This window comes from Anomaloglossus baeobatrachus, chromosome 5 (genome assembly GCF_048569485.1).
Source record: "Anomaloglossus baeobatrachus isolate aAnoBae1 chromosome 5, aAnoBae1.hap1, whole genome shotgun sequence".
In the NCBI taxonomy this organism is placed as follows: domain Eukaryota; kingdom Metazoa; phylum Chordata; class Amphibia; order Anura; family Aromobatidae; genus Anomaloglossus; species Anomaloglossus baeobatrachus.
The window spans coordinates 502,779,661-502,803,471 of NC_134357.1; the positions used below are offsets into that span (position 1 = coordinate 502,779,661).

A 23,811-nucleotide genomic window follows, 5' to 3' on the forward strand; every position below is an offset into this window, starting at 1 on the left:
AATGAAATATTCCAGTTGCAAATCTTTATTCATTACATAGTGAAATACATTGTGAACAATAAAACATACAAATGATCGATGTAAATCAAAATTAATATCTCATAGAGAGCTGGACTTGGAATGATACTCAGAATCAAAGTGTAAAATTAACTTCAGTGGAAATGCCTCAAAACAAGGAAATCAGACTCAGTAGTGTATATGGCTTTCACATGTCTTTATGACTTCCTCACAATGCCTGGGCATGCTCCAGATGAAGCAGCAGATATTCTCCTGAGGGATCTTCTCCCAGATGTGGATTAAAGCATCAGTCGACTCCTAGACAGTCTGTAGTGCAACGTGGTGTTGGTGGATGGAACGATACATGATGTCCCAGGTTTGATGATTGGGTTCTGGTCTGAGGAGCAGTCAGGAAAGTCCATAGCATTAATGCCTTCATCATGCATGAACTATTGACTCACTTGATCCACATAAGGTCTAGCATTATCATGCATCAGAAGGAACCAAGGGCCCACTATACCTGCATAAGGTCTCACAATAAGTCTGAGAATCTCATCTCGTTACCTATTGGCAGTCAGGGTACATCTAGCTAGGACATTGAGGGCTTTGCGGTCCTCCATAGAAATGCCTCCCCACACCATTACTGACCCACTGCCAAACCAGTCTTCCTGGAGGATCTTGCAGGAAGCAGAACATTCTCCATGGTGTCTCCAGACTCTGTCACATGTATTAAGTGTGAACCTACTCTCATCCATGAATAGCACAGGTCGCCAATGTCGAATCTGCCAATCTTGGTGTTTTCTGTCAAATGACAATCACCCACATTGGTGTTGGGCTGTAAGCACAACACCCACTTGTGGATGTCGGGCCCTCATACTACCCTCATGAGGTCGGTTTCTGACAGTTTGAGCAAACACATGGATATTTACGGCCTGCTGCAGGTCATTTTGCAGGACTCTGGCACTCCTCTTCCTTGGAAAAAGGGGAAGGTAGCGGTCCTGCTGCTGGGTGGTTGCCCTCCTATGGCCTCCTCCACATCTACTGGTGTACTGGCCTATCTCCTGGGTCTGCTCCATGCTCTGGACACTGTGATGACACAGCTAACCTTCTTGCTACAGCTCACATTGATGTGCCATCTTGGATGAGCTGCATCACCTGAGCAACTTCTATAGGTTGATGCTACCTCTAGGGGTGAAAGCAATGACAACATGCAAAAGTGACCAAAACAACAGCTAAAAAGGATGAGAACAGAGAAATTGTCTGTGGTCACCACCTGTAGAACCACTCCTTTATAGGGGTTGCATATTATTTGCTTTTCAGTAACAATCATTGGTAATTGTAATAATAATAATAATCTTTATTTCCATAGCGCCAACATATTCCGCAGCGCTTTACAATTCAGGAGGATCATATACAAACAAGTAACAGTTATAGAAAATACAATATTTAGAGGGAAAAAAGACAACCCTGCTCGTGAGAGCTTACAATCTACAATTGTATACATTTTCTAATAATCATCTAATGCTACAATATTTTTTTTCCTTTTTCTTGTAAATATGTGACTTTATTATAACTTCCATTTTTTTCTTACAAGTTTTCGATAAAATAAAAAAAAATCTTTACTTCCCAATAACAAATAATAATTAGTAATTGTACACATTTTCTAATAATCATCTGATGTTACAATATTTTTTCCCTTTTTCTTGTAAATATGTGACTTTATGATAACTTTTTTCTTACATGTTTTCAATAACATAACAAAAATAAAGGCAATCTCTACTTTTGTGTGTGTGTCTTTTGATGTCTAACCAGATTTGTTTTCTCTGTAAAACATTTCTCACATTCTGAACGTGAAAATGGCTTCCCCATGTGTGAATTCTTGGATGTATCACAAAATCTGATTTCCTGATAAAATGTTTCCTACGTTATGAACATGAATATGGTTTTTCTTTTGTGTGAATTCTCTGATGTATAATAAGCCGTGATTTCTCTATAAAACATTTCCCACATTCTGAACATGAAAATGGCTTCTCCCCTGTATGAGTTCTCTGATGTATAAAAAGTTTGTATTTGTCATTATAACGTTTCCCACATTCTGAACATGGATATGGCTTCTCTCCTGTGTGGGTTCTTTCATGTACAACAAGATGTGATTTCCTATTAAAAGATTTACAACATTCTGAGCATGAAAATGGCTTCACCCCTGTCTGAGTTCTCTGATGTATCACAAAATCTGATTTCAAAACAAAATATTTACCACATTCTAAACATGAATATGGTTTTTCTTTTGCGTGAGTTCTCTGATGTGCAACAAGCTGTGATTTCTCTATAAAATATTTCCCACATTCTGAACATGTATATGATTTCTCCCTTATATGAATTCTCTGATGCTTAAGAAGTTGTGATTTCTCATTAAAACATTTTCCACATTCTGAACATAAAAATGGCTTCTCGCCTGTGTGAATTCTCTGATGTACAACAAGCTGTGGTTTCTGTATGAAACATTTCTTACATTCTGAGCATGAATATGGCTTCTCTCCAGTGTGAATTCTCCGATGTCTAACAAGATGTGAGTGCTGTTTAAAGGATTTCCCACATTCTGAACATATATATGGTGTCTCCCCTGTGTGAATTCTTTGATGTACAACAATAAGTGATTTCTTTTTAAAACATTTCCCACATTCTAAGCATGAAAATGGTTTCTCCTCTTTAAGAGCATGTTCATGTTCAACAGTTCTATGATTTTTAGTTTGCATAACTGTCACTGACAAAGTAGAAAAAAGTTTTTTTCTGAGATGGTCTTGAGGTATATCTGAGATATTGGCATCCTCTTCATATGTATCTGGTGTAATACCATGATCATCTGCTGCAAAATCTGAAAATATCTGATGTCTCTCTGGGCTCCTGGTACAGACATCTGCCAAGAATAATAGTAATTTTATTATTTTTCAATAGCACTGCTTTGAAATTATGTCAATATTAAATTGATGAAATTAGAGCACAAAGAAGGGACTACTAGTTTATGATGTTAGGCCAGCAGATGGCGATTTAAATTTTTCACCTCTTCTGGAACCATCTCCATAAATTCAGGTTTCCCTTCTCCTGGCACTAGTGGGGTAAACCCGCAGATGTTCAGGTTTGGCGGGTCCGGCCAGACTTAAAAAAAAAGTTAGGTTCGGGACCAGACTTGAACCCGAACATCTCACCGGACGCTGATCCCTATATAAGTCCAAGTGCTATAAAATGGCTAGAAAGGGCTAGGGAGCTGTAAACGGGGCTGTGGAGTCGGGAAGCCAAAGCTCGGACTCCAACTTCGACTCAGATTCCTTAATTTCACTGATTCCGACTCCAACTCCACGACTCCAACTCCCTCATACAGTTGAAACCAGAAGTTTCCATTCACTATCTAGAAAATCACATCTGCATATTTTTCTCACTATGTAAGATGAAATCAGAATAAATCATTACCATTTTAGGTCAATTAAGCACCAAAATTATTTATAATTTACCAAATGCCAGAATAATAAGAGAGAGACAATGTTTTAAGGCATTTTTACTACTTTCTGCAAATACAAACGTTTCTATCCATTTCATTGGTATTTGATACCATTGCCCTTAAACTGCATGGCTTGGGTCAAGCGTTTTGGACATCCTTCCACAAGCTTCTCAAAATAGCTGGTAAGAATTTGGGCCCATTTCTCCTGACAGAACTGGTATAACTGAGCCATGTTTGAAGGTCGCCTTGCTTGCACCTGACTTTTCAGCTTTGCCCATACATTTTCAATAGGATTGAGATAATATATAATATTTATTCACTTACATAGCTTTATTAACCCCTTCACGACCATGGACGGAAAGATCCGTCCTTGTGCCCTGGGCCTTAACGACCAAGGACGGATCTTTCCGTCATGGCGTAATCGCGGCACCGGAGCTTCCGGTGACTGCGAAAAGTTAGGATAAACCGCAGATTCGGGGAGGAGGGGACCTGTACCTGACCTCAGGAGGGGTGGTGCCTCCTCCCCGGACCTACGGAGGCTGTGATTGGCTGACGATCGTCGCTCAACCAATCACAGCCACTGTAATGTTCCAGCCACTTAAAGTGACTGAAACATTGAAATCCAGACGTGGCCAGTGCAGCTATAGCACTGGCCATTGGCTGGAGCTGGGTGACCTCACTGGATCACCCTCCCCCAGCTCCAGTAGCTGTGATTGGAGAGATCGGCCTTGTGACCGATTTCTCCAATCACAGTGGACCTGTTGCCGGTGACCGCCCCCGTCATCGTCCCTGCAGCACGCCAGCACAGTGAGTGTACACAGTGCAATGGCAGGGCGACAAGCTCCGGTCCCATGCTGTTATGAGACCGGAGCATGGGACCCGGAAGTTGCTGCGCTGCCATTGCACTGTATGAAACCGGCCTCCCGATCCGCCGCCGCGATCTGCCACCCGCACCCCCACCCCTCGTATCTGCTGCCCGCACCCTCACTCCCACACCTCCCGATCCGCCGCCGCTGCTGCCCTCCGCCGCGATCTGCCACCCGCACCCCCACCCCTCGTATCTGCTGCCTGCACACTCACCCCCACACCTCCCGATCCGCCGCCGCTGCTGCCCTCCGCCGCGATCTGCCACCCGCACCCCCACCCCCACACCTCCCGATCCACCACCGCCGCTGCCCTCCGCCGCGATCTGACACCCGCACCCCCACCCCTCGTATCTGCTGCCCGCACACTCACCCCCACACCTCCCGATCCGCCGGCGCTGCTGCCCTCCGCCGTGATCTGACACCCGCACCCCCACCCCTCGTATCTGCTGCCCGCACACTCACCCCCACACCTCCCGATCCACCATCGCTGCTGCCCTCCGCCGCGATCTGCCACCCGCACCCCCACCCCTCATATCTGCTGCCCGCACACTCTCCCCCACACCTCCCGATCCGCCGCCGCTGCCCTCCGCCGCGATCTGCCACCCGCACCCCCACCCCTCGTATCTGCTGCCCGCACACTCACCCCCACACCTCCCGATCCGCCGCCGCTGCTGCCCTCCGCTGCGATCTGCCACCCGCACCCCCACCCCTCGTATCTGCTGCCCACACACTCACCCCCACACCTCCCGATCCGCCGCTGCCCTCCGCCGCGATCTGACACCCGCACCCCCACCCCTCGTATCTGCTGCCCGCACACTCACCCCCACACCTCCCGATCCACCATCGCTGCTGCCCTCCGCCGCGATCTGCCACCCGCACCCCCACCCCTCGTATCTGCTGCCCGCACACTCACCCCCACACCTCCCGATCCGCCGCCGCCGCCCTCCATCTGCCACAGTGCCACCGGTCCCCCCCGATCTGCTGCCCGGCCCCTTTCCCTCGTGATCGGCTGCTCGTCCCCTCACCGCCGTGATGTGTGCTCCCTCCCCTGTCACCGCCGTGATGTGCCCTCCCTCCCGTCACCGCCGTGATGTGCGCTCCCTCCCCTGTCACCGCCATAATGTGCGCTCCCTCCCCTGTCACCGCCGTAATGTGCGCTCCCTCCCCTGTCACCGCCGTGATGTGCGCTCCCTCCCCTGTCACCGTCGTGATGTGCGCTCCTTCCCCTGTCACCGCCATGATGTGCGCTCCCTCCCCTGTCACCGCCGTGATGTGCGCTCCCTCCCATGTCACCGCCGTGATGTGCGCTCCCTCCTCTGTCACCGCCGTGATGTGCGCTCCCTCCCCTGTCACCGCCGTGATGTGCGCTCCCTCCCCTGTCACCCCCGTGATCTGTGCTCCCTCCCCTGTCACCCCGTGATCTGTGCTCCCTCACCTGTCACCCCGTGATCTGTGCTCCCTCACCTGTCACCCCGTGATCTGTGCTCCCTCACCTGTCACCCCGTGATCTGTGCTCCCTCACCTGTCATCCCGTGATCTGTGCTCCCTCACCTGTCACCCCCGTGATCTGCTGTCCGCTCTCCCTCACCTCTCACCCCCGTGATCTGTGCTCTGCTCACCTGTCTCCTCCGTGATCTACGCTGCGCTCCCTCCCCCACCTCTCACCCTCCCCGATCTGCTGCCTCCTTTATCTCCTGTGATCCAGCTGCCTAGATCCAACCTGTAGGGTAACTATCCCCAATCTCACCTCCCACTCCCCTTCCCACCCATCCCCCCCATCCTCCCCTCCCCCCATCCTCTGCCGCTCCTGCATCCACTGCGCCCTCTCCCATCCGCCCCCACCCTATCCCAGCCGCCGTCTCACAATCACAGATGCTCCCTTTATATGCCGCTGCCCCCCCATCTGCTGCCGCCCCATCTGCCGCCCCCCCCCCCATCTGCCGCTGTTTTTTTTTTCTATGCCATGGGGGTCTAGTTTCCAAAATAGGGTCACATGTGGGGGAGCTCCACTGTTTCGGCACCTCAGGGGGTCTCCAAACAGCATGGAATACGCTAATTATCCCAGAAAATTTTGCGTTTGAAAAGTTAAATGACGCTCCTTGCATTCCGAGCCCTGCTGTGCGCCCAAACATTTGAGTTCCACCACATATGAGGTATCTGCGTACTCAGGAGAAATTGCACAATACATTTTATGGTGTAATTTTTCCTGATACCCTTGTGAAAAAAAAGCTACCTGGTTGAAGTAACAATTTTGTGGTAAAAACATTTTTTTTTATTTTCACGGCTCAACTCTATTAACTTTTGTGAAGCCCCCAGAGGCTCAAAGTGCTCAATAAACATCTAGATAAATTCCATGAGGGGTCTAGTTTCCAAAATGGGGTCACATGTGGGGGAGCTCCACTGTTTCGGCACCTCAGGGGCTCTCCAAACGCAACATGGTGCGGCTAACGATTCCAGCTAATTTTCTGTTCAAAAAAGTCAAATGGCGCTCCTTCCCTTCCGAGTCCTGCTGTGCGCCCAAACAGTGGTTTTTCGCCACATGTGAGGTATCTGCGTGTTCAGTAGAAATTACCCAACAAATTTTGGGGGTTCATTTAATCCTGCTACCCTTGTGAATATGCAATATTTGAGGCTAAATTAACATTTTTGTTGCAAAAAGTAAAATGTTCATTTTTTCCTTCCACATTGCTTTAGTTACTGTGAAGCACCTGAAGGGTTAATAACCTTCTTGAATGTGGTTTTGAGTAGCCTGAGGGGTGCCGTTTTTGGAATGGTGTCACTTTTGGGTGTTCTGTGTCATGTAGACCTTTCAAAATCGCTTCAAATGTGATGTGGTCCCTAAAAAAAGTGGCTTTGTAAATTTTGTTGTAAAAATGAGAAATTGCTCATAAACTTTGAACCCCTATAACTTCCTTAAATTTTTTTTTTTTTTCCCAAAATTGTTCTGATGTAAAGTAGACATGTGGGAAATGTTATTTATTAATTATTTTGTGTCATATCTCTCGTTGGTTTTAGAGCATAAAAATTCAAAGTTTGAAAATTACAAAATTTTCGCGAAATTTCCGTTTTTTTCACAAAGAAATGCAAAAAATATCGGCCTAAATTTACCACTAACATGAAGCCCAATATGTCACGAAAAAACATTCTCAGAATCACCGGGATCCGCTGAAGCGTTCCAGAGTTATAACCTCATAAAGTGACAATGGTCAGAATTGCAAAAAATGGCCTGGTCTTTAGGGTCAAAATAGGCTTGGGGCTGAAGGGGTTAATTAAATAGTACTTTACATACATCAGGAATCAGAACTTTGTGATGGCCGTTCCAAAACATTGACTTTGTTATCCTTAAGCCACTTTTTAACCAGTTTGGGAATATGCTTTGGGTCATTGTCCGTTTGGAAGACCCATTTCCGCCCAAGCCTTAAGCTCCTGTCTGATGTCTTAAGATGTTGCTTCAGTATTGCCACATTATCTTTTTTCCTCATGATGCCATCTATTTTGTGAAGTGCATCATTCCCTCCTGCAGTAAAACAACCCCACAACATGATGCTGCTACCCCCGTGTTTCACAGTTGGGATGGTGTTCTGAGGCGTCAAAGCTTCTCCCTTTTTCCTCCAAACGTAACCATGGTCATTGTGGCCAAAGAATTCAATTTTCATTTCATCAGACCACAGGACATATCTCAAACATTTAAGCATTTGTAAACATTAATCTGTCTTTTGTATGTTTCTTTTGGAGTAATGGCTTCTTCCTGGCAGAGTGTCCTTTCAGCCCATGTTGATACAGTACTCGTTTAACTGTGGGTAATGACACAATCTTACCAGCTTCCGCCAACATCTTCTCAAGGTCTTTTTGCTTTTGTTCTTGGGTTGATATGTACATGTCTGACCAAAAAACGTTCATCTCTGGTACGCAGAACCCATCTCCTTCACGAGCGGTATAATGGTTGAATATTCCCACCTTATTTGTACTTGCGTATAATTGTTTGTACAGAGGAACAAGGCAACTTCAGGTATCTGGAAATTGCACCCAAGGATGAACCAGACTTTTGCAAGTCCACAATTCTCTTCCTGAGATCTTTGCTGATTCATTTTGACTTTTCCATGATGCTACACAAAGATGCATCCACAGGAGTGTCTTTAATTAACTGAGATGTTGCCAATAAACCTATTAGAAGCTTCCAAAGACATGACATCATCAATGGACTGCCGCATATTGTTTAAAAGTATAGTACTCTTAAGGAAGGTTTTGACTTTGCAGACAGTAATAAAAAATGCCTTAAAACATGGTTCCTAATTGACCTAATGCAAGGACCACACAAGATATTATAACTGAGGTATACCACTTCTACACCACCAAAAATTACCTATAAATCAATATTTTATTTTAAAAATTCTTAAAAAAAGATATGAAACAGCAAAAAAACATGGACATATCAAAAACAGTGTAGGTGTCAGTGAGTACTATACTAGGGGGCGATATAGGAGGGAAGGAGGATTCAACAAGTTAATATAGATGATTTTGTTCTATTAGTGGAATGGGGCCTACCTATCTACATGCATCCTAGGTTCCCTTTCCTAACAACGGAGGGTGCCTTCATTTTTTGGACACTACTCGCTCCAGATGACTGACCCTCTCTGCCCCTATTCCTTTCTAGTAGAAGTAACCACCACCAGAAACCAGGTGTGCAGACTGTGATACACACAAAAGACAAACATACAATTCAAATTTGCGTTAAATATTCAATAGTTCCCTGAATCTTATTGATTATCTGATCGAGGAACAATATAAGTATTTGTTGTTAGGTAAGAGTCGAGAGGTCTACTTATCTTATAGACACCCTCAACTCTCCCAACGCGTTTCACTCCCTCCTAATGCAATAAAAGGGGGATCATCAAGGGATTGGTTAGAATAATTCCTCAATACGACACATGAAAACCAGTATTGTCAATTCAGGAACAATAATTCAAAAGATGGTCATCAGGTACTCCAAACCGTCTAGTCAGAGGGTTTAATAATACCACAGCTTTCTATTAGTTGTTTCCTGAGTATAGATGTATAAAGATACTATGTAGTTCAGGTAAATCAATCTACAGATGGCAAACATCATATAGTATCTGGAAGAAATTCACATAGTATAGCAGCAGTTCAAGGACAATCCATATCTAGTTCCTTAATTTCAAAATATAGGAGGAAAGAGCACATGGTTCTAAGGAAGTCCACACATCAATAAAAACAGATCTGTCAGGCAATCCTGCAAGAAAAAATCCTCCTAGCCTAATGATGCTTCAAAGGATATCCACCATACCAGGACTAGTTCATTTCCCGGTCACATCAGAGCTCAACCCGCAGGGATAAATAAATCCCAAGTGCAGACTCACTCTTAACGCAGGAAGCAAAGATGTGGTTGTCCTAGTCCTGTGTCCCAGCCATACCGTGGAGCCTCACTCTGCCTCAATGTCCAGAAAACCTATCAGAAGCTTCCAAAGACATGACATCATCAATTTGGGCTGACCCATATTGTTTTAAAGTATAGTACTCTTATGGAAGGTTTTCACTTTGCAGAAAGTAATAAAAATGCCTTAAAACATTCTCCATCTCCCTCATTATTCTGGCATTTGGCAAATATAAATAATTTTGGTTTCTAAAATGAGAAAGGTTTATTCTGATTTCATGTCAGATAGTGAGAAAAACATGCATATGTGTCTATTTAGAAAGTGTATGGAAACTTCTGGTTTCAAATGTACAGGACTCGTGATAAATTTACTGTAGTAAAATGGTAACATCACTACTTATATCATGTAACTGAAGTGCAGCACAAATTCATCTCAAATAAAAGCCTAGATCCTTAAATCAGGAATAGAACAGCCATTTATAGGACATTTTATAACTTTCCCAAATTCTTATGAACAAATATTCAGCACATTCTGCATTGAACTATTGTACCCAATTTATTATATATTTTAGGAGTCGGAGTCGGTCAAATTTACACGAACCCCACCAAAACGGACACCAACTCAGACTCCTCGACTCTGACTTCACAGCACTAGCTGTAAAGCAGGACAGTTATACTTACCGAGTCTCCCGCGTGGCTGTCAAACTACTTCCGGGTCTGGTCATTAAGCCTTATGCATATTCACTACTTCCCCCACCCACCCTCTGTGACATTGTGTGATTGGTTGCAATTAGACTGCCAGCGTGCCAACGTCTGGGATTGGTTGTGGAATGGAAAAATAAGGAAGTATTTAAAAAAAATGGTGTCGGGTCCTCCGTATATTGATACCCAGCACAGCAAATAGCTACAGGCTGCGGTCCAGAGCTGTTTCAAAATACAAGGGTCTACAAGCTGCTTTTTTCAATTATTTAAATAAATAATTTTAAAAAACGGTGTGCGATCATCCCCAATTTTGATACCTAGCCAACATAAATGAAACAGCTGGGGGCTGGTATTCTCAGGCTGGGAAAGACAATGATTTTTGGGCCCCCACAGCCTAAAAAGAGTAGCTTACAGCCGACCCGGACTTGTCGCATCCATTAGCTGTAACAATTCCAGCACTTTACCTGGCTCATTCCGGCTGCCCTGGTGCGGTGTCAATTGGCGTAAAATAAGGGGTTAATGGCAGCTGAGATTAGTCAGAAAATCACAGCTGTCATGAAGCCCAAGGGTAGTAATGGGAAGGTATCTATGAGACCCCCCCATTACTAGCCCTGTAAGTAACAAGAAATAAACAGAGAGAAAAATACTTTATTTGAAGAAAAAAAGCAAACACCAATTTATTAACCCAAAAATATCCCTTCAGGTCCGACGTAATACACACGAGGTCCCACGACGAATTCAGCTTTGCTACATCTGAGGTCGCAGTGCGCAGTCACATTAGCAAACATGACCGCTTACTACGGCTTCACAGACAAACTGATGGAGCTGCAGCTATTAGCAGTGATGTCACTGATTTCACACTATCAGACACATATAAGAACTGTCCGTCATCCTCACCCTCCCCTCACTACCTCTCATCAGCTGTTCATATAGTAACAATGTGGAGTTCTGTGCCTGTCACCCTAAGTATGGAGAGGTACCATGCAAGTGGCGAAAGATAAGGGAAGGGAACCCTTGCGTCTAAGAAAGGGGGAGATGGTGACCCCTGCCCAAACCTATTGCTGGTCCCTGAGGTCCCTCACCACGCTAGATAGGTTCCGCACCTATGTGCCGAGTCGGATATCTGACCCTAATAAAGAAGAAAAGACTGGCATGTACACATTTGGGATCTCCAGATAAATTACATTTAATTTACTTTTAATTATTGCCAATGTTGTTTGTTTTTTTGTAATTTATCTGGAGATCTCAAATGTGTACATGCCAGTGTTTTCTTCTTTATTTATTATAGTTTAGCTTTGGCTTTTTTTGGTGTAGATCCCACAATATCTAGTGGTGCCCTCCCCCCCCCCCCCCTTTTTCTACTTTGTTCAGGGATACCTGACTCTAGGTATCTCTTGTGCTGGACCCTAAATAGGGAATGGGTGGTATGAACTCTTCATCAACACCACTAAACACTAAAGAAGAAACAAGGCGGTCACACAGGGGAAAGTGCATGCACTATTTATCCATAGATGACACAGGCAGGAGTTAAGCAAAGCTTCAGCAACAATACTACAGATAAGAGCAAGCCACCTGTTTGCAACAAACTAGAATGAACTGAATAATATCACCAGCAGTCCAGGGAAGAATGGAGTATATAAGCACCACGAGAGTGCTGCTGATCAGCAGCTGGGTGGAAGGCAAGCTCCTGCTGGGTCCAAAAGGGGAATAGATGAAAATCCATCAAGAAAGCTACCTAGTACTATGAAAACTAACAGCAGGAACAATAGAAAGTCAGGGAGTATTTTGTGCAGCCAAATGCTGTGACCTTCTATTGCCAGAAACCACATGACTGTCTGTCACCCGTGACACACCCGTGACAGTGCCAAAGAAAAAAAATAGTGAATACTACAGCCTATCCTGCAGAAGTAACAATTTTAGAATTACTGTTTCTTTTGTACATTCCACTTCCAAAAAATGTTAAACCAACATGATCAAAATGTCAAATGTACCAGAAAATGGCACCTCTGAAAACTACAGCTTGGCACACAGGCTGTACTATCATTTGTATTTGTCAGTTTAATTTTAGGAACGGACAAACATAATTTATATCCCACACTGATTTGATATATGGTACAACCAAAACAAAACAGAAGCTGAGTGGTCCCATTTATTATGGGGTCCGTCTGGATTCTGATATGTGCTTTTTAAGAATAGAAAACAAAGTTCTGCATGATGAGCTTTGTACCATTTTAAAAACAATTGTGCCATTTTTTATGCTAGAATATTATGATTGTAAAGAAGAATGTTACTGAGGTTTCCAGGCTGAGAAATGTATTCTGTACATACCAGTACAGCCTGTGGCTCACTAGTAAAGTTTCTGCCTTCCATATCAGGAGTCTTGGGTGTGAATCCCCAGCACTGATGAGCTTCAAAAGTCTATTAAGTAAGTATATGTTAGAGAGAACTCTGAATGCAGAAGTATCTCTTTTGAAACTGTCATGAGTGTGTCCCGTCCTTGGGCGACTTGTGACAGCTCTAAGACCTGAGCTTCATATTGCTCTGTGAAACTCTGGATTTTAACCCCTTCATGGCCCGCTGATTTTTTGCTTTCTGGTTTTTTTTCGCCATTCTTCTTCCGAGAGACGTATCTTTTTTTATTTTTCAGTCAATATGGTCATGTGAGGGCTCATTTTTTGCGGAAGGAGCTGTACGTATAAATTAAACCATAAGTTTTACCATATAGTGTACTGGAAAACGGCAAAAAATTCCAAATGCAGAAAAATTGCAAAAAAGTGCGATAGCACTATTGCTTTTGAGATATTTTATTCACTGTGTTCACTATATGGCAAAACTCATGTGTGGGCGTGATGCCTCAGGTTAGTGCGAGTTCGTAGACACCAAACATATATAGGTTTACTTTTATATAAAGGGTTAAAAAATAAATCGGAAGTTTGTCTGAAAAAAGTGGCGCACGTTTTACTCCATATTCCGTGACCCGTAGCGTTCTTATTTATTTTTCGAGATATATGGCTCAGTGATGGCTTATTTTTTGCGTCTTGAGCTGACATTTTTAATGGTAGCATTTTTGCGCAGTTGCTACGTTTTGATCGCCTGTTATTGCATTTTGCGCAAAATTTGTGGTGACCAAAAAAGTAATTTTGGCGTGTAGAATTTTTTTGCTGATCAGATTAATTGATTTTATATTTTGATAGATCGGGCGTTTCTGAACGTGGTGATACCAAATGTGTGTATATTTTTTATTTTTTTAACCCTTTAATTTTCAATGGGGTGAAAGGGGGGTGATTTGAACTTTTAGGTTTTTCTGTTTTTTTTAATCTTTTTAAAACTTTTTTTTTTACCTTTTTTTTAATTTTACTAGTCCCCCTAGGGGGATATATGGATCAACAATCCGATCGCTCTGCCATATCTGCTGATCACAGCTATACAGCTGTAAACAGCAGTTATGCTAATTTTCTGCTTCATTCGGCTCCAGGCCAAGTGAAACCGAAAGTAATTCATGTGAGCTACAGGAGTCATCACATGACCCTGTGCTACCATGACCACCACCGGAAGTCACGTGAACACGTCACGTGATTTCCGGTATCGGGCAGTAAGTAAATGTTTACCGCTGATGCTGTTATAATGGCGCTGTCACATATTGACAGCGGCATTTAAGGGGTTAAACGGCACGAGCAGATAACGATTCTGCTCGTGCCTAGCAGGCACACATCTCAGCTGTGAAAATCAGCTGAGATGTGCACCGATCGCAGCATGCTGCCGGCGGCAGACCGCGGGCAGTAACACTATGACCGCTAGGACGCAATATTACTGCCTGCAGTCGTTAAGGGGTTAAATGTGTTTTGCTTTTTGATGGTGCAGCAAGGGTTAGTGTCTATTTCTTTGCTGGTTGTTGTTAGCTAGTTCAGTCTCAGGTGCTGCCGGTTTGTGACCACTACCATTTCAGGTAAATAGTCACATGTTCCGTCAAATAATACCGGTTACAGAGAAATCACTCTGAACTAACCACCATGGAGAGAAGGCATATTTGGAAATTGCTGGAGCCCAGTTGTCTGCAGCCCTGGTGTTTGGCTGCTACCTTGAAATTTGTTGACATCCTTTTGTCTATGTCCCCCCTCTGTCTCCCTTTCCCTATGTTGGATTCTTTTAGTGGTAACATTTGGGCTATGTTCGCAGGTTGCATAGTGTCCATGCTGAAAAATCGCAGCGATTCGGCAGTGCATGTGTGCTTCAAATCACTGCAGAAACACTGCGTAATGGATGCAGTGTGCCTGCAGAATAAATGCCGATTTCATGCGATCTGGATGCTTTTTCTCCCATAGATAGAGTGGGAGCAGCATCCAAAGCGCACAAAATAAGTGATATGTTGCTTTTTTGAGTGCAGCGATTTGGATCAAAATTTCAGCATACAAATCGCTGCGCTCTCAAACACAACGTGTGGATGGATTATGCACAATCTTCATAGATTGTGCTGGGGATGCAGGACGCATGAATTTACGTTGCAGTGCAATATGCAGCATAAATGCATGAAATTACGCAACGTGCGCACATAGCCTTAGTGCACTCACCAGCTTTGGCACTATTCAGGGTAAGTGAAGGAACATTAAGTGACTAGGCATGTGAATGCAGTGGAGGAAAGAATCCGCTTAGTGACATTACAAAGATTAGGGTGCAGACACAGGTTAGTGTCAGGTGGAGACTCATCTCCCCTCTTTATACCGAAAGGGCCTTCCTATTGTTTTCCAACCCCAATTGTAACCTCTGTGTTGCACCGTGCACTAGTAATCCCCTAATCCGTGCATAAAGTGGAGAGAAACTGTGTGAAAAAGTGATTTTTTTTTTTTCTTTGTTTAAGCGGTAAATCTTTAGATGTAAAAAAATCCAAATAAAAAACTCAATATGACATATTGAACCCTTAAAAAAATCACCACATAACTGTACTAGCCAATGATTGAGTAAAATCTTTTACTACTCACCTGTGCGGTTATCTGTAGGAATCTCCTCATTACACCGCTCATCACCCCTCACAAATGTCTCTGTAGTATTAATATTGGTCAGAATTCCCTGAAACAAATATTGTAACAGTTACAGATAGAGAAGTTGTGTGAAATCATTTCATAAAAAAGAAAAATAGTAAAAATTAGTAAAAAAAAAACCATGGTGACCAAAAATGGCCCCTACCTATTTGGCATTCATCTTGCCTTAGGCATATATTATGGTCAAGCCCAAATAAATCTTTGTACAGTGCTTGTAGACTACGTTGAAACGTGCATTGGGTGGGTGGCACACTTCTGACTCCTTTCAGCAGGTAACATTCAAAACAGTATAATGTGCATCATTTCATTATTATAGCGTGGCATTTGTAGCAGATTCTACATTTACTTTGGGGTGGGTCACACATGACAGTGATTCCTCTTAGTAGGTAATACTCAGGTAATACTCAGTATATGAATCGGTATGTCACTTTATTATTGTACAGCACATTGACCATATATTGCACTGACACTTTCTATGCACTGCTGCCATTCCATGTATGTTTTGTGAGTCCAATTTCCTCTTATAGTGTGTATGCCCCCTTAAGGACTTGTGCGCACAGTGCATTTTTTTGTCGCGTTTTTGTGTGTTTTTTGGGTGCAGCTTTAGTCCCAAAACTGCATGCATTTCTTTCCCCAGCAAAGTGTATGAGATTTCATTTTTTGCTGTCTGCATGTTGAAGCTTTTTGTAGTACCGTCTACAGTCAGGCAGCCCCGTTCCTCCCGCACCTTTGGTCCTAGTTAAGACGCCACTCCCTATACGAGCACGCCTTCCAGACCAAACAAATCGACCGAATATGTGCTGCATCTTGGCCCAATAGGTTGCTGGAACATAGACCGGGACCGTCTGTATCAAATACAGCAATCTCGGCAGAGCCGTCATCCTGAGTGCACTGATCCTGCCAAACCATGAAAGAGTGCCCCTATGCCACCGAGTCAAATCCCCCTCGAGCCGTGACAGGAAACTCTGGTAGTTTAATTGAAAGAGTCTGGACAGGTCAGATGGGATCTTGATGCCCAAATATCCAATACTACCATGGGGTGGCCATCTAAAGGGGAAGTTTGGTTTTATAACATTTACAGTTGCTTGGGGTAAAGAGATATTTAAGGCCTCTGATTTATCAAAATTAATTTTAAAATTGGACCACTTACTAAACCGGTTTAGTTCCATCATTAAGGACGGGAGGGATGTGGTGGGGTTACACAAATATACAAGAAGATCGTCGGCAAAGGCAGCGCATTTATGCTCCCGATTGGCAATCCTAATTCCCCGTATGTCTGGGTTAGCCCGGATGGCCAACAGCAAGTGTTCCATGACTAAAACATATAGTAACGGTGACAAGGGGCAGCCCTGCCGGGTCCCGTTCCGGTTGGAGAAGGGTTTCGACAGAGTGCCATTAATCTTAAGGAGAGCAGTCGGGGAGTGATATAAAGCCATAATTTTAAAGGAGAAAACTGGTCCCAGGCCTATATGGTCCAGGGTCTGTGAGAGCGACTGCCAGTAGACTCTGTCGAAAGCCTTCTCAGCATCCAAAGACAGTAACATCAGGGGAAGTTTTTTAATATGTGCATGTTGGATTAAATCCAGGGTTTTTATGGTGTTGTCCCTTGCCTCTCTACCTGGGACAAATCCGACCTGATCAAGGTGGATCAAGTCGGGAAGCAAGGGGCTAAGTCTATTTGCCAAAAGCTTGGCATAAATTTTTAAATCTACATTAAGGTGTGATATCGGTCTAAAACTGCTACACGCCATGGGGTCTTTTCCGGCCTTTCAAATTAGTGAAATATGAGCCGTGGTGGAGTGGGGCGGAAAGGGGACGGAGTCCGAAATTGAATTGAAGGAAAGGAGCATTAGAGGCGCTAATTGTTCCGAAAAAGGATTTATAAAATTTGGCGGGGAACCCATCAGGGCCAGGACTCTTATTGCCCGGAGTGTCTCGAATCACTGCCAATAAGTCCTCCAGTAAAAATGGACTTTCCAGGTTATCTATTATAGAGCTGTCGGGACATCTAAAAGGTGAGGGCATTGAGGGACTCCCATCACTCGGTCTATGGGGCTCGACAGGTACACAACTTGGAATAATAGTCATGAAAGGTATTTGAGATGTCTGGGGTGGCGTAAAGTAATTCGTCGCGTGAGTTCTTGATGCAGGGAATGAGGGTGTGAGCTCTTTCCTTCCTCAATGCGTTTGCCAACAGTCTGCCGGGTTTATCCACAAACTCATAAAACTTCCCTTTTCCCACCTGTATTAGACGCTGATATGAGGAATCAAGCAGTTTCTTAACCTCAAACATAGCTTGTAGGAGGGCTTGTAAATTTGTGGCCGATAAGGCTTGCTTGCGGATGAGCTCCAGTTCAGAAACCCTATGGAGAGCTTTTACTATGTCTTGGGCCTTTTCTTTTTTGATTCGGGACCCATGCTTGATAAAAATACCACGTAGGACACATTTCAGTGCTTCCCACTTATAAGTGGGGGCTGTGTCATCTACTGAGTGGTCCTCCATGAACCTTGCAATGGAGGTCTGGATATCTGAAACACAAAGCTCATCCAGCAGCAACGACTCATTTAGACGCCACGACCCTTTAGGAGCCGAAAGAGAGGGAATCTCAATCGTACAATATACCGACGCATGGTCTGACCATAATATGTTATCTATTCTCATGTGTTGGATCCAAGGGAGCGCGCTATGTTGTATTAGTATGTAATCAAGATGACTATATGAATCCTGAGTGTGGGAATAGAAACTGTAGTCTCTATCCGATGGATGTTGTATTCTCCGGGTGTCGAACAGTTGCATGCGTAGTAAAGCTTTTTTAATATGTTTAATGGTGGTGTATGCAATACTGGATTTCCCCTTGGAGTTGTCTAAAGTAGGGTCCAGGGTGACATTAAGGTCACCACATAAAATCACCATGCCCTGTATCAGGGGGATCGCGGTATCGGTCAAACGGGAAACAAAGCTGTCCTATTTTTGATTTGGGGCGTACGCATTAATTATTGTGAAGATGTGGGTCCCCACCCTCAGTGAAAGAATAATATATCTTCCAAGACTATCTGTCGTGCACTTTAGGATTTGATGTGGGAGGGATTTATGGATGGCTATCGCCACGCCTTTAGAGCGGGAGTCAGGGTTATCCGAGGACACCCATGTCTGGTAATTATTTATTTTTAAGAATAGGGGCATGTCCTTGTTTGAAGTGTGTCTCCTGTAGACATGCTATTCTCACCTTCTGTTTATGAAGATGATACAGTATCTGTGTCCTTTTCTCCGGAACATTGAGGCCCCTGGCATTGAAAGAAGCAATGGTTAGGTCGCCATCTATAAGAGAATAGGTCATTAGAAATATATAAGAAAGGGGATCGAACACGATCAGCCGGCCGCCCGAAGATAAAGAGAAAAGAAGACTTGAGGAAGGTAGAAAGTAGTGGGAAAAAAAGGGAAGAGAGAGAAAAAAAACAAGGAGAACAACAGGCAAAAAAAGCCTAGCATAGTTAACTAAATCCGAACAAACGTTCCTAGGGAACATATCTGCCTCATCTAGGCAGGACAGAGGATCACGACCTATTTGGGGAAAAAGGATGTCAGACATATCTGAGCAGAGCTTTATATAAACTAAAAAACATTAAGGATAACCATAGACACCGGCAAAGGTAACAAATGCTTATGTAATACGGGCTATGAATAGACTGGAAGGTAGCATACGGAAGCCACGTAAGTCTAATTACTGTAAGAGGTATAAGTCATAAAGGCGTATTCAGTTATTGGTTTCCTCAGTATCGGTTACCGCGGACGGCCCGCCCTACGACCACGTTCTCCTCTCGGAGGTAACCCCCTGCTGGACTCAGGAGGTGGAGGTGGTCTGGAAGAGGTAGGTCGTCCCTGGGTACCCACGGCTGGAGTAGAGTAGTCGGCCAGGTTGCAATAGAAATTATAGGCAGATTCAGACTCTCGGTAAAAGCCGGGAGGTCCTCTGGGGAACGAAGGACCATCCATCGGGAGTCCTTCTGTACCGATAAGGAAAATGGAAATCCCCACCGGAACGGTAGACCTCTCTCTTTTAAGACATCAAGGGAGGGGGCTTAAGAGTCGCACGTTGGGCCAGGGTGTGCCGTGAGAGATCTGGCATTATGCGAAAGGTAGAGCCATTATATGACAAGTTCTGTTTTCTCCTGGCTGCTTGTAGAATGGCCTCTTTTACAGCGAAAAAAATGCACTCTGCACACGATACCTCTTGGGCGGGAGTCATCTGGATCCGGAGGCCGTAGAGCCCTGTGGGCTCTATCAAGTTCAAGGGGAGCTCCAGGTGGCCTCTTTAGCAAATTGTTAAAAATGGAACGGAGAGAAGCAGGGATATCAGGGGGCGGCAATAGATTCTGGGAGACCTCTAATCCGCAGATTGTTCCATCTGTTTCTGTTCTCCAAGTCATCTACATGTTGCTGAAGGGCATATAGTTGCTTGGATTGGTTTTCTGCAGTTTCTTGGATAGATCGAATAGACACCTGAGAATTAGATTGCTGCTTTGTCAGGGTATCCACCCTGTGAGTAAGTGAAGAGAGATCCTGTCGCAGCTGGATAAATTCTTGTTTACATTCCGCCACCACTTGATTAGCCAGTGCTGCAATGTTGTTCTTGGTGGGGATTGCTTGTAACAGTGACCGCAAGTCTGCCAGGGATGCCGGGCGATCGTCGCCCATCGAGGCGGCCGCGTGAAACATATTTGGGTATGCGTAGAAAGAGTCCTGAAGGGCCAGGCCATATGTCGTCTGCTTGTTTTGGGGGTTTTTAATGCTGTCCCATACTTGTGGTACAGATGCGAGACGAATTGGGGGTGACCCCAGTACCCTGGGTCCCCCATTCACAGGGATTAATAGGCCCCCTTCTAGGTCCCCGTCTGCGGCTGACGGACTCTCAGCCCAGGAGGACCCAGTGGACCAACGATCTGGGGAGTGGGAGGGCGCTTCCCTCTGAGGTATCCCCCAGGACTCATTGGCAGCCATCCAAAATTCAGGTGGCCCTCCTCTATTGCCTGCTCACCCTGAGGATCGTGTGGCTCCTGGTAAATGGCTGAAGGTGTTATTCTCCCCATTGGTATGCATCCCGCTCCCCAGGTCTGCCTGTGGGCCCTGCACCTGGTTCTTGTAGTTCAGCTGGCTAGCAGGGTTTGCTGCCGCTCCCTCCTCACCTCTGATCACTGTGCTTGCTTGTGAGGATGGGAGCGGTGGTGTCAGTACTGCGGCCTCTCCATACAGCGCCTGCTTCTTCAGTGCTCGGGCTCGTAGCGGTGAGTCATCTCCTGAGCCCGAGCACATGTGCGCCCCGCTCCCCCATGCTGCAGTTCCAGCTCCACTGGTGTCAGCTGCAGGTAAGTCGCCGGAGCTCCTCGGTCCCGTCAGAGGCATAGCAGAGGGTGAGACGGGCAGGGCTGCAGCCGCAGAAGACCCGTCCTCCAGCCCTGGTCTGCCTGCCAGCGTCTCTGGATCGCGGCCGCCATCTTGGAATGGCACCGCTGGCGGTATCGCCGTCTCAGTTGCGGGAGGTCCGCCAGCTCCTGCCGCCGCCGTTGTTCCTTTGGAGGGTCCTCCTGGACCGCGGAGGATCTCCGCCCCCTCACCCCTTCTCTGGGTCTCCTGATTCTCTGCCCCCTCGGGCACCGGGATAGGGTTCCCTTCAGGCCATGTAGGCCGCAGCTCTCTCCGTGGCAATGAGCCAGTCCCAGGCTCCCGGGAGTGTGTGAGATAAGCCCCGATGGTACCCTGGGGTGCAGGAGGTTGCCCTGAGGTGCTGGGCTTGCTGGGCTTGTTCTTTTTTACTGCTGATTTGCCCATTGTAACTGATAAACCGGTTCTATGGGGGATTACTTAGAGGAGCTCCAGCAAGTAGCGTCCTCACTCAGCCATGTCCAGCTCCTTTACTGTCAGCCACGCTGTGGAGTAGTTGGATGCATGTGATGGAGCATTGTTCTGCATGAAAATCATGTTTTTCTTGAACGATACCGACTTCTTCCTATACCACTGTTTGAAGAAGTTGTCTTACAGAAACTGGCAGTAGATCTGGGAGTTGAGCTTCACCCCATCCTCAACCCGAAAAGGTCCCACAAGTTCATCTGATACCAGTCCATACCAGTACCCCACCTCCACCTTGTTGGCATCTGAGTCGGAGTGGAGCTCTCTGCCCTTTACTGATCCAGCCTCTGGCCCATCCATCTGGCCCATCAAGAGTCACTCTCATTTCATAAGCCCATAAAACTTTTGAAAAATCAGTCTTAAGATATTTCTTGGCCCAGTCTTGACGTTTTATCTTATGTTTCTTGTTCAAAGGTGGTCGTTTTTCAGCCTTCCTTACCTTGGCCTTGTCCCTGAGTATGGCACACCTTGTACTGTTTGATACTCCAGTAACGTTGCAGCTATGAAATATGGCCAAACTGGTGGCAAATGGCATCTTGGCAGCTTTATGCTTGATTTTCCTCAATTCATGGGCAGTTATTTTGCGCCTTTTTTGCCCAACATGCTACTTGCGACCCTGTTGGCTATTTGCCATGAAACGCTTGATTGTTTGGTGATCACGCTTCAAACGTTTGGCAATTTCAAGACTACTGCATCCCTCTGCAAGACATCTCACAATTTTGGACTTTTCAGAGCCCGTCAAATCTCTCTTGTGACCCATTTTGTCAAAGGAACGGAAGTTGCCTAATAATTAAGCACACCTTATATAGGGTGTTGATGTCATTACACCACACCCCTCTTCATTATAGAGATGCACATCACCTGATTTACTTAATTTGTAGTTGGCTCTCAAGCCTATACAGCTTGGAGTAGGACAGCATGTATAAAAAGTATCATGTGATCAAAATACTCATTTGCTTAATAATCCTGTACACAGTGTATTCATGTACTTATGATTATTCTGACACTGTATTCATGTACTGATCATGGCTCTGCCAGTGTAGTAATTTACTAATGTTGGTTCTGGCACTGTATTCATGTACAGAAGATGGTTCTGGTGTTCATGTATTGATGGTGGTCCTGGTGTTGAATGTATGTTCTACTGAAGATTCTCAGCCTGTATTAATTTTGATGTTGTAAACATTTAGATGCTAGATCATTTTAGGGTCAGTGTGCTGATCATTGCCCACATGGACAACACAGAGACTAAAAATACAGCTGTCTGAATGAGAGCTTATTTCAGCTGCCTAACTCTCACGCCATCTCCCTCACTCTGCCGAGAACTGCTGTTTGACATGTGAGGACTTGCAGTCCAAAATTGGACATCACTATTTCCACTGCACTGGCAGCCATACAGGGGGCCACAGGGATCGTAGTCCACAGTCGCCCGGAGGCAGTTTTACTGTATATCTTTAACGTATCGGAGAAGGGTTTTTTTCAAAACGTTTTTTATTGATTTTTCAAATTTGTAAAAACATGACAAATATCATTGCAAAAGAAGAACATTCGTCTGACAAAATGTGACATAGAGGTGGGTGATACCCCAATATGGAGTTCCATGTTGCTGTTCGATTTAAGATAGTATACAGTAACATTAAACCAAAACAGAGGTAATGAAATATAATATAACATATGCAATACAATTCGTTAAATCTCTGTGTCGTCAATGAATGATTTCAATTTTGCTAGCGTGCCTTGGTATTCCCAACCGTCTCGTCTCCCCCTCCCTCCAGAGCCCCCTTCTAGGTGATTCTCAGTTTATCCAGGCTGTCCTGGATATCGCTCAGGATATATCACTCCGAGTGAACAAAAGGTGCCATCAGGTTAATTATTTCTCCCTGTGTGAATTGGCTTTCAATAAAATGTCTCCATCTCACAAAAAACTTGGCTGTCAACCCATCTTTATCCCTCTCCGCTTGTACTTTTTCCCACTTCAGAAGGTTGTGTAGTTTGCCCATAACCTCTTTTATGGATGGGCCCTCCCTTTCAATCCAGTGTTTTAAGATGCAATGCTTAGCTATCATGGCTATGTCATGCGTTATTGCGTATTTCCTCTTTTCCTGCGTGCTCGGTCCTCCTCCTACTCCTCCCTCAAAGGAGTGGAAAATCCACACCATTAAGTCTAGTTTGCTGAAAATTCCCCATGTTGACTGGGCAAATAGTCTGACTTGGTTCCAGAACCTAGCGATTGTCTCACATTCCCATAGCCCATGCAGCATATCCGTTTTCTCTTTTTGACACTTAGGACACCACCTATCCCTACCTGGTATGTTGTAACCCATAATGGCCCTATGTAGAATTCTGAATTGAGTGTCTCTCCATCTCTCATTGGTAATATGTTTCCGCACTTGTACCCATCCATTCAGTATATAATCTAC

The 23,811-nt window shown here is 44.9% G+C and overlaps 1 pseudogene; it reads right to left on the reverse strand.

Moving 5' to 3' along the window:
• Positions 1 to 231: 231 nt before the first annotated feature.
• The window catches only part of LOC142311952 (uncharacterized), a 195,615-nt pseudogene continuing 172,035 nt past the window's right edge, over positions 232 to 23,811 (reverse strand).